The following is a 9396-nucleotide window of genomic DNA, read 5'->3' as shown; positions in this document are numbered from 1 at the left end:
TCTCGGTCCCAATATTTACATTATCAAAAGTCGGCCATGTTTACAGTGATCGGGTTGCTAGGAGATGTTGTTTACGTTTAAATGGTTTGTCAAAAAAAAAAAACAGAAGAACCCAGAATGCATTTCGGCGCTATTTCGGATATCTCGGATTTATTCTACGCGAACATTGTACAACACCGAGAAGTTGATCAAGCAGACGATTGTCACCGGAGTTCGACGGGAACTTACGCACTTCGTTTGTAAACAAATCGTCCCGTACAAACCATGGCGGATATTAGTATAGGTACGAGGACAGAAATAATTTCGTAGTGCATTTCAACAGACCCATCTTGACATATAAAAAAATCCCACCGCTTCAAACTCATTCGAACTTCACCAATATGGAAACATGTATAATAGCAGATTTCTGTAAGAGTGCCAGAAAAAATTCACCATCATTTTTTTATTTTTAGCAACTTTGCTTCGGAGACCCCGTAGACATGAAAAGTTACCACTGCCAAATGTCCTAAATTTTGACCTTCTTTCTTGGGAGAAAATCACAACTTCTACATAAAATTACAGAATGAAAAAAAATCCCTTGTAGATTTTTATTCTTGCCCTACATTTCTGCAGTTAATACTAAGCAATAAAGTTTATGGCAGCAAAGAAAAAAAATCAGGAAGAAACACACTAAAAAAAAGGAACTATATTCAACGAAAAGTCAAGGGGAATTCATTGTGATCTCGTACCTATAGGATTTTCTCGTAAGGATTTGTTACGCACGATTTCAGCCAATGAACGACTCGTTGGAACAATCACGTCATGCATATATGCGAACTATCTTCAGATGAAATGAAAGAGAGACAACTCTAGCGGTAAGTCCCGACAGTTTAAAAAACAGAGGTTCAAATCGAAAATGTGCTGTATGTGACTTCGAGTATAGTTTGCTTCTGAGACGAAGTCTATTTCACAAATGTTAAAAACATAAATAAAAAAATACGCCATTAATGAATTGACCTATAGTATACGAATAATGCAAAATACGAATAATGCAAAACTGGATTTTTTTTGGATTAATTCAATAATGTTGTATTAGAATATTAAAGAAAGACTTCTATGTACAGACACATTGAAACAGTTGGATTGTAGCCTAAATAAATGATAAATCTTTGGTTTTAAAACCAGAATATTTTTTTAAAGAATTTATTGTTATAGTAAAGACCCATAGGTATTAAAAACAGAAGTTAGATAAATAACTGTATTTATTCATATGATACTATAAATTATTTCCAAGAAACGCATATGCTCTGGTACCCCCTACCATATTTAACTCAATGTCAATGTCCATGCAAATGAAAACACCAAACCCAATGCAGAAACTGTAAGCAAAGCTAACAAGAGAATGTCCCCTTTTTCCGCCCAAGAAACCATAGGTAAAAAATAAACAAAGGTTAATAGTCAGTCCCCAATCCAGCGTTATAGAATACCTATTTATCATATACTTATTTACAAATAAAAGCAAAATAAAGAATAGCCACACTGTACCAATAAAGGTGCACTTCCGGCATTTATCGCATGTCTATTTAGTCCATGGCTGGGAGGGTCCACCGTGCACCCCCCACTCATCAACTTTATGGTGATATTTAGGTACCATTTATACCTCCCATTACCGAATCAATTTGTCGCCAAAGAATACTCTCGGATTCTTTTTCAATATAAGCCTATATTTGTACCCCTCTTGGTAAAAAAAACCAAGATTTTTGTGACTCAATTGTTTAAGAGTCTTAGTCTTCCTAGGATAGCATATGTGAATAACTAAACACATACTGGTATCATAGTATAGCAGTACCAAGAAAGTTGTGGTAACACTTAGGATTTTGCGGTAAAATGATCAAATGTACCCCTACCCCGCCGAAAAATCGCTAAAATTGGCATATTTTTCAATGTCAAAACGCCTAGAGTATTAATGCTTCAATAAAAAATGGCTTATTTGGTATTTTCCGTTTAGTTGTATCACAACTTATATTTCTGGGGTTCTTTTGATGAATTTTGGCGATTTTCATAGTCAGAATTTATCAAAAAATGCGAAAAAAGGGTATCTTCGATTTTTCGGTCAACAGTAAACCGTAAACAGTAAATTTGGTATCATTCGATAAATAATTTAATTTTCTAAATAAATGAGCCACAAAAAACTAATTTTCAAGAAATTATTTTCAAAAAAAAATTAAAAAATATTACCCCTACCCCTAAAAAACTGGTTTCAGTATAAAAAAAATTCTCATTCACAGCATACTGACATTGTAGAACTCATATTTTAGTCATTCATAATTAAGATAATGATGTACCTAACATATTTGATCAATTCAGGCGCTTAGATTTTCCTTTTGGGGTGACATTACTAAAAGATTGGAAAACCTGGAATTTTCAGAATTTTAGAATTTTCTACTATATCACCCGATATTGTCTTTTTTCCAGAATACCGTACTGTACAAATACTGTACTTCAAATAATCTTTTATATATTTAAATACAATTATATAGTGTCTTAGCTTTTTAATGAGCCCAAGTAATAAATATTTTTTTCGGGAGCTTTATAACCTTTTTCGATCATTTCCGGAAAATATAAAAATTGTTTACAATTTTAAACATGTTTCCTAATGAATAACTACATCGGGCCTCTGGTATTTATGCTACACCTCTTCGCCATTGTTCGGAAGCTATATCACACATTTCTCAGTCATTTCCCGATATTTTTCCTTGTTTACAAACATGGACACGATGGAGGAATCCTCATGTTCTCAAAGATATTTGACTTAGTTTTTGAGTATATGATACATAGTGTTCCTCACAACATATGCTTTATCTGCCCTCGTTCGTGTTATCATCCATCGAGCCTGACGACTCTTGGACCCGATAACGTGATATGAAAAATGCTATTTTATAATCTTTATATAAAGCTTCTATGAAAATATTACGTGATTGTGATATAATTAAGTAATTGCAAAGAAAACTATAAGGAAAAAGGTATGAGAGGACGGATTGATGAACGAACACCATAATCACTATACGCCTTTTATCAATAGGGAGGGTGTATAATAACATATGTGCAAGTTCCATAAAAAAACTATTTTATACTGATTATCCCTTTATCCCTATTGAAAATCTTCAAACTCTCATATGTAATCACAATTCCCTATCCCAGATTTCAATACCGTCATTGTACGTTCTTTATCTCCACATATACCTTAAAACATGATGTTAACCCCCCCCCCCCCCACAAGAAATGTAAGGTATTTAAAAGATCAAAAAGGTTACTGCAAAGCTAACGTTTGAATATCTGTTTACTTTACGTTAAGCACTTTAAATTACATTTGGTACAGAAAAAAAAATTTATTGGGGTACCAATGGTGTATAGTACTTCACTGCAATATGGATATATGAATAAGATATAAATCTTTAAATTTCAATGATTTCCAGAGTGAATTGACACCGAACGTCACGTTCAAAGTTTTGGTAATTCAAATAAAATCTATACAAATTGTAAACTTTATAACACATATAGTCTTTTTGCATATCTTAGACTGTTTATTTTTTTATCTAACTGAAAGCAGACTATTTTTCGTGCATATATTCAGAAGGTATGTCATTAGCATTGCATATCTTAAACCGTGTAGTTTTCATCTTTAAACAAGTTCAAGTCTAAAACTGTTTTTCTTAATTATAAAAAATATAACAGGTACGCATTAAAATCATTACCTACAAGTTTCATTTAGTTTCAACAAGTCGTTTTGAAGGAATTGTGGATACAAAAAAAAAATGTCAGAGACGACCGGACAATTGGGAAGATAGTAAGGATGGGCAGACTGTACTCCAGCAGTGCTAGAGATTGTCTGGGAAGCTATTTTCTGACTTGGTGCCATCCTAACCTCTAGCCTCTGACACTTTGAAAGTCACCGCAAATGTGAATTAGCTAAATATGTCTTTTAAAATATTTAACGTCTTTTATTGTTATAAAAGAAGTTTAACCTACCGGAAATCAAGCGATAACAATCAGCCATTTTCAATTAGGTTACTAATTTTACAGAATACAATACTTTTTGACAAAACGAACTTAAAGTTGGTAAAGGCAATCGTTGGTTAATTTAATATGTTTGTTTCGCAAATTTTAAAATCCGTAATTTTATCAACCGGAATTACACATTCAGAAAGCTAAAAACCAAATTTGAAGTTCATTTAATTTGCTTTTACAAGATTTAAAAGATCTACCAAGATCTACCAAGATTGCTGGATTTATTAATCATAGGTAATTTGTTTTTCTTCTACTTAGTCACTTTATCCCGTGTTATGGTAAAGTAACTGTATAAAATGTTTTAAGTGGTAAATATTCTACAATAATTCTGCTGATTTCAAAGAAGAGCGAAACGAGCGGTATGCAATATGGCACTCGGAAATAGGGGTTGGGCTATGGAGGAACGGAATTCCAACGTCCTTACGTTGTAGGAGTAGGACAGACTACTGCGAAATCCTTATCACTATATACCACGCGCCAAGTATGGTATGAGGTATTATTGACAATGGGTTTAACCTTTGTTTACAACTTCGTTTAAAAGTTCTGGGAATGTATTGTTCTTGAAATAACCATCATCTTCAAACCTATGCAGTTCACTTAGCAAACCATCAGCAACATCTTGTTGCTCAGCCCATGGGATATGCTGATCATCTGTTGTACCAAACTGCACAATGAATGTTGAATTGGCCCTGATACTGTCCGAGTTCCATGGTCCGTCGTAGTAACCACTTTCTCTCTCATTGTCATCTCCGCAATCCGTCACGCATGCTGATACCAGTATGATGCCTTTTACAGAATAAGTCTCAACAAACCGCATTGCAGCTTCCGCACCGGAACTGTGTCCAACTATTATTGTGTTCCGATCGCAGCCTATCTCGTCGCGCATAAAATGGGAGCCAATCGGTTTTCCGCGCTTTTTCAGGCTCAGGCATATTACGCATTTCACACGAAATCCCTGGAATTTGATTTAATTCATTGCTAACCATTTGTACCAACATCTATGGAAAACATCACCATCACCTTTGCCGGGTATAATATCAACTTTGGTGGACATTGACTGAAAACAGAAAATAGTAAACTGTTAGCAAAGGAACATCCACATAAATATTGTTTCAGTTGCCGACAGTATATACCTTGGTGGTTGGTTTGTTATAGGAAAATGCATTGTTACTTTAAGTCATATGATATAAAATATGATAATTATGAAATTCGTTGTTGGTTGTTCAGAAATAATAAAAATCAAACATCAGTTTAACAAATATGTTTTTAAAAAGTCTTCTCGCCAAATTAAAATGACAATTATTCGACATTATTAATAGTGTTCAAATTACATTTGTAATATTAGAAAATCAATTTGTTATATTAGAAAATGAATTTTTAATATGAAAAAATCAGTTTGCAATATTGCAAAGTCAGTCACATTTTTTTTTCATATTACAAAATGATTTTCAAATATTAAATTATTGTAATTTAATACAACAAATCTATTTTCTAATATTAAAAAATCATATTTGATATTAGAAATTCAATTGATTTTTTTTATATCTAAAAAAGATTTTTCTAATATTAAAAAAGGGTTTTGTAACATTAGAAATCAAATTTGTAATATCAAATAATGTATTCGTTATATTAAAAAATAATTTTTTAATATTAGAAAACACCAGTTTTTGTCCACTTTGGCTTGCCATATTAATAGTTTGTAATTTATTAATGTTCAAAACAAGATGAAATACAGATAACGTTTTTTTCTTAATTTCTTCACTTACCATCGCTGAAAGTAAAAAGAAACTGTAAGGAAAACACGTGAGCTGGAAATGAAGTAGAATATTTAAGGAGAATGAGAGAGAGTGTGGTAATACGATTGTACACTCCATCAAAGGAACTGAACCAACCAAAGTTTGTCTAAAAGAAAGAAAAGAATTTCGCAATAGTGCATCAGTAACATACCGTGCAGGTATAAATAACAAAGCTATTAAAGCTTTAATTAAGTTTCCCAGTTAAATCCAATGGCAGAAAACTATTCCTGAAATAAAATGACGCATGGTGAAGAAACCACGCCTGGATATGAACTTTGGAAGTCTTATTTTTACATGCACAAGTAAAAGAAGTCGATAACCCTAGTTCCTAGAGATATTTTGGTTCTCATTATTTGCAGCGTATTTGTGTCGTATACTTATATTTACAATTTTTCCTGTGCATTAGAATAAACACCAAACACGATTCCAGTTGAACCCAGTGGGATGGTTGCAATATGTCCTATACATCGATTTATACAATTTATAATAAATCGATCTGTCAGTTTCGTCACCAGAGCCTTGTGCGCCGGACGTTCTAATAAAAAAAGAGCATGCTGTGTCCAAAAGTGATGCCTTACCGTATACAGCATGAAATGACATTTTTTTAATCATTGCAAAATAAAGTCCTAACAAGCCACCTACCTTCCACGTCTTATCATACCGGAAGTTTGGATACGATGAAGTATGATTAGTGGCCGTGTCGTCGTCGAACACAAGGAGAATATAACAATAGGATATGTGGTATGATTGCCATGCAACGAATGTCATGATACGAGGTAGACTTAATATTGACAAAATTATATTTCATCTCTCTTCATCTCATTCTTTGGGGCAATGCCTGAATCGAGAATTGTTCGATGAGAATACATCATTTTTCACGGAAAATTAGATACAAAGACGTTGGTAAATGCTTCTTGTTTACAATGTGTCAAACAGTGAAGTCTGCCTGCCTTATATATTTTTAACGGGTCTGTGAATACAGTTTGATCCATTTCCAAATACCGATAGATTGTTCATAACATATGTTCTCGAATATAAAATTAAAGGCAATCCTTTAGAATAGTTTGGAAGTAACCAAAAGCTGCTTTTATAAGTTTATATTCTGAAATGTAACTAATTGCCAGACTTGCTCGAACGCAAATAGTTAAGTCATTCTGTTTTCCGTTTCAAACCGTCAACAAAAAGATATAGTGTTTCTAAAATGCAAATGATACTTGTCAAATGCACGAATCTTTAATTGCAGCTTTCCTTTACTATTTTTACTTCTCTCTGTTTTGTTTTCGTCTATCACCCGAATATTTGGAAAGTTTTGAAGTTACAAAAGCACATTAAAATTAATGAAATCATTGACAACAAATTATATTTTATTCATTTTACCGCGTTAATGAACGCAGTACAATACTTGATTCAAAAATGAATCAGTGGTATTATAATCATTAGTTCAATGGGTTCAGAATCAACGTCAATTTCCAAAGATACTAACTTTTTCAACAATGCTTTCATCCCTGTAGATAAATATTCAAATAAAAAGTGATATCATTTCATAACTGTGATATTTAAAGCATAAATAAGTCCTTGGTAAAATAGGTGATGATTTTAAATAATTGTGATTTAAAAAAAAAGATGTTACCCTACTTTGTTTAAATGATCTTTAAGTAGTTCAAATATTTTTTTACTTGAATTGATTTTAAAGTAAAGACGCTATAAATGTTTTTGAAATATGCAAAGGCTTGAAAGCTTTTTCGAATTATGCATTGTATTTTGAAATTGCCAATGACAGGTGATAATCGGAAATCCGAAATTTTCCTTTTTTTGCTATAAGATCATTATTGTGACCTTAAAACTAAAAATACAACACCTAAAATGAACAGATATGTTCTAAACAAACGACACCAAAAATGTTTTATTGTGTGTTTTTTTTAATGTATTGTATGATATAAAAGCTTGTTTGATGAATACAATATATCAATCACATATATTGTAAATTTCGATATATTGTACACGTGTTTCAAGGAGTAACCTCTCATCAGCAGCATTATAATCAAATTTGTACGAAGATCTAAGTAAAAATATCAGTTGTATACAAGAACTACTTAAAACCAAAACTATCGGAATAGAAAGATAAGTCCATCACCATGTCAGTACAAGGAATGAAGCCTGTTGACATATGAAATAAATTATATCAAGTGTCTAGAGTATCATAACTTGCTCATAAAATTCTTGGTTTTTAATTTACTGGAATGGTAAGAACGAACAAAAAATACATAGAAAGCAATAGAAAATTTAAATAAGGAGAAAAATGTTGTCATGAGTGTAATTTCCCCCAAGTAACGATTTTTTAAAGGCCTTCCTTTTTTGTAATATGATGATAAGTTCTCTCTTTAGATTTAGTTGGATTTGTTTGTGAATTGTTGTCAAAAAATGGAAAATGTAAAAAATAAATTCTATATTAATCTTATACACTATACTTACCTCATTCACAATAAAATAGATATAGAATATGTTCTCGTTATTATTTCCTCAAGCGCGGTAAGTTAATCTGTGGTAAGTATAATGCACATTTATATTAATATAAAATCTCTTCTTGAGATTCAAAAATTCCCATTTGGTTGGAATTCAAACAGTACCTAAAAGAAACATAGATAAATGATTTTAACAATATGGTTAATGTTTTGTTTTGTTATTGAAAGTTATCCTTGATAAAATTTTGTTGTTAAATAATGTCCTGAAAATTGTCTACCTTTTAAAAATATATACAAGTACATGTAAGTAAATATTTTCCAGGATGATATTTAACCATTAAATAACATCCGTGATAAAAAAAAAACTATGCGTAAAATATCCCATAAAATATTCTGAGCGCTAATTAATATCTAAAAACATCCTGGATATTTAACAGGATACTTAATATTTTAAAACATCGAGGATAACGTGTCACATCAAAAACTTCCTGAATCATTAACATTTTGAACTCTTTTACCAACAACAACCAAGCCCCATTTTTCATTAAATAGTGCCCCTGAAGGAAGCCCTTCCAGACACTTGAATGTTCAGTTATGATGATATTGTGTATGGAATCAATTTAACAGCCATGGATTTTTTTTTAAATTATAATACATGTATATCTATGGATAAAATTTGATGTTATTTTTTCTAGTGGCCAGAATTTCAAACATGATACTATTGGATGCTACACATATACTTGTTCTATTCTTGTTTTGCTGAATCTTTCTAACATCATAATAAGTTTAACAATACATTGGAACAAAAAATGGTAGGACACAATTTATTCTGTGCAACCCACATCAAAGGATATGTCTGGTACCTACATGGACAGTGTCTTAGATTGTCACATGTCATGACCGGTATTTTACAGGTTACGCACCCGAAAAGTTCATGATAGCGACCGTGGAACTTTTGAGTTAAATACTGTTACAGTAGCTATCTAGATTTTACATACTTTCAATTCAAAGGTTTGTGAAACTACCACAAGCTCTGGAGAACTATACAGGTTTAGACATGAAAACCCATACGCAGGAGCAGAAGTTCGAAT

The 9396-nt window shown here is 32.0% G+C and overlaps 1 pseudogene; it reads right to left on the bottom strand.

Moving 5' to 3' along the window:
* Positions 1–4320: 4320 nt before the first annotated feature.
* On the bottom strand, positions 4321–5101 carry LOC148611276 (serine hydrolase RBBP9 pseudogene; annotated as a pseudogene).
* Positions 5102–9396: the final 4295 nt, after the last annotated feature.

Source organism: Perna viridis, chromosome 7, assembly GCF_037379345.1.
Source record: "Perna viridis isolate PV_CMFRI_1.1 ecotype Kerala chromosome 7, ASM3737934v1, whole genome shotgun sequence".
NCBI lineage: Eukaryota > Metazoa > Mollusca > Bivalvia > Mytilida > Mytilidae > Perna > Perna viridis.
The sequence above is the reverse complement of the archived record's forward strand: the minus strand, read 5'-3'. Positions and strand labels throughout refer to the sequence as shown.